We start from the raw sequence: 2,305 nt of genomic DNA, 5'->3' as shown, positions 1-2,305 counted from the left end.
CAAATCAAAACTACAATAAAATATCACCTCACATCTGTAAGAACGGCTATTACCAAAAAACAAGAAATAACAAATGTTGTCAAGAACGTGGAGAAAAGGGAGCCCTTATGTTCTGCTGGTACGTGTCTGTGTGTGTGTGTGTTAGTTGCTCAGTCGTATTAAACTCTTTGCAACCCCACAGACTGTAGCCCGCCAGGTTCCTTTGTTCATGGAATTCTCCAGGCAAGAAAACTGGAGTGAGTTGTCATTCCCTTCTCCAGGGGATCTTGCTGACCCAGGAATAGAAACCAAGCCTCCCACACAGCTGGCAGATTCTTTACCATCCGAGAGCCACCAGACCAGGGAAGCCCCATGCTGCTGGAGGGAATGTCAACTAGTGCAGATATTATGAAAAACAGTATGAAGATTCCTCAAAAAATTAAAACTAGAACTATCATGTAACCCAACAGTTCCTTTGGTATTTACCCAAAGGAAACAAAATCATTATCTTGAAAATATATCTGCACTCCAGTGTTCAAAGAAGCATTTTTTACAACTGGCAAGACATGGAAACAAGAGATCATTAAGAGAGTTTTTTTTTTAATGTGGCACGTATACAACTGAATATTATTCAATAATAAAAAGAAGGAAATCCTGCCATTGTGACAACATGGATTATACTAAGTGAAGTCAGACAGAGAAAGACATATACAAATACTGTATGATCTCACTTACAAATGGACTCTGAAAAAAAAAAAAAAAAGATGAAACCAAAGCCACAGATAACAGAGAATAAACTAATGGCTGCCAGAGGCAGTGGCTGAAACGTGTGAAGGAGGCCAAAAGCTACAAATTTCCAATTATAAAATAATTAACTCATGGGGATATAATATACAAAATGGTGATCATAGTTCATATTTCTTGATATGAAAGTTGCTAAGAGAGATTTTTTTTTAACCAGTCATCTTTTATTGGCTATTCATTTTCCACTAGGCTATGAAAGGATTCAGGGGTGCCCAGCAAAGAATGCAGAATGTGCCCTCTTCAGTGGTACTCGCTTGGCTGCTCTTGTTTAAGTTCCTTGTAAGAATGGCAAACAGTTGAAAAACGTGTAAGCTGCCAGCACCATAGAAAGCCCAGCAAAACTCCCTTTCTTCACGTTTAACTTGTTGTAATACTGGCAATAACCTCTCTGAAATGCTCCAGCAATGCCTTTAGGGATGAAATCTCACATTAGTATCCAGCTTTGACAGCTCCCTTAATTTGACATCCAGGAGTTTCTTTTCCTTAAATGGTACAACTGATGCCATCTTGGAGTCCTGGCTGCTCCAATATGAAATCTTCTGTGTTGAGCAAGGTTTGAGGCACAACAAAAAGCCTTCCCACATTCTTCATAGGGTTTCTCAGCACTGTGAAAGATCTGATGCAGAAAAAGAGATGAATGTTTCCCAGATACAAACATTTTTCTATTGCTGATTATTTTATAACTTGAATCCAAATCTGTATTCCAGCTTCTTGTTTCTTCCCTCACAACCATCCAGGGATCTCTTCCTTCGTCCTATAACACAATGATGTCTGGCTTAGAAATGAAATGGCCAATTGAGACCAAGTTACTATAATTCTCCATCATCACATTGCAATATAATTTCTTTTGAAGAGGGCTGAGAAATTCCCACGCATGCGGAACGAACTCTGTGACCACACCCCTGAGTGTTATTGGTCCCCGGGCCATGGTCTTAGACCTGCAAAAACTGACTGGTCCTCAGGGTTCCTTTATCAGAAAAACAGGGTCCAGAAAACCACACCGTTCCTTGCCAACTTGTGTTCCCCTTGCACAGTCACGTCAGTGGCAACCTACTGGTTTCTCACAAGTTGTTGACTTCAAGGAGCAAGGGGAAAACCCAAGGTAGAAGTCACCTGCTTCATTGTTGGAGGTGTCCTATGGGGTTGTAAAGTTACCACTTCAAAGCAGCCGCCCAACCCCAAATCTAACTTTTTGAGACTGATATAACATACCCTTTAACATAACCTATAACATACCCTTTGATTCTACTAGTAGAAATTAAATAGAGAGCAAGAAAGTTTGCAAGCCAACTCCATACAGTTTTTATATTCTTAATTCACTATACCTTTACAAGTTCAATGTGTCTTCACCACCTATTTTATCCCAAGTCTGTCTACAAAATATTCCATTGGCAGATGTGGCTGGCGGTAGGTTTCCATTTTTAACAAAAGTTAGTTTCTTGTTTTGAGGACTGAATTTGTTTGAAAATCTTTCTGTATTTTTTTCTAGTTATGTTGGTACATCCACTAAAATTCTGTTTTC

At 39.4% G+C, this 2,305-nt stretch overlaps 1 pseudogene; it reads right to left on the bottom strand.

The window, feature by feature from the left end:
• Positions 1-1,023: 1,023 nt before the first annotated feature.
• On the bottom strand, positions 1,024-1,289 carry LOC148778577 (ATP synthase F(0) complex subunit f, mitochondrial pseudogene; annotated as a pseudogene).
• Positions 1,290-2,305: the final 1,016 nt, after the last annotated feature.

The sequence above is a fragment of the Moschus berezovskii genome, chromosome 2, assembly GCF_049115385.1.
Source record: "Moschus berezovskii isolate FMDL1 chromosome 2, NW_MosBer_1.0, whole genome shotgun sequence".
NCBI lineage: Eukaryota > Metazoa > Chordata > Mammalia > Artiodactyla > Moschidae > Moschus > Moschus berezovskii.
Note: the sequence above shows the minus strand (reverse complement) of the source record. Positions and strands in the feature narration are given on the sequence as shown.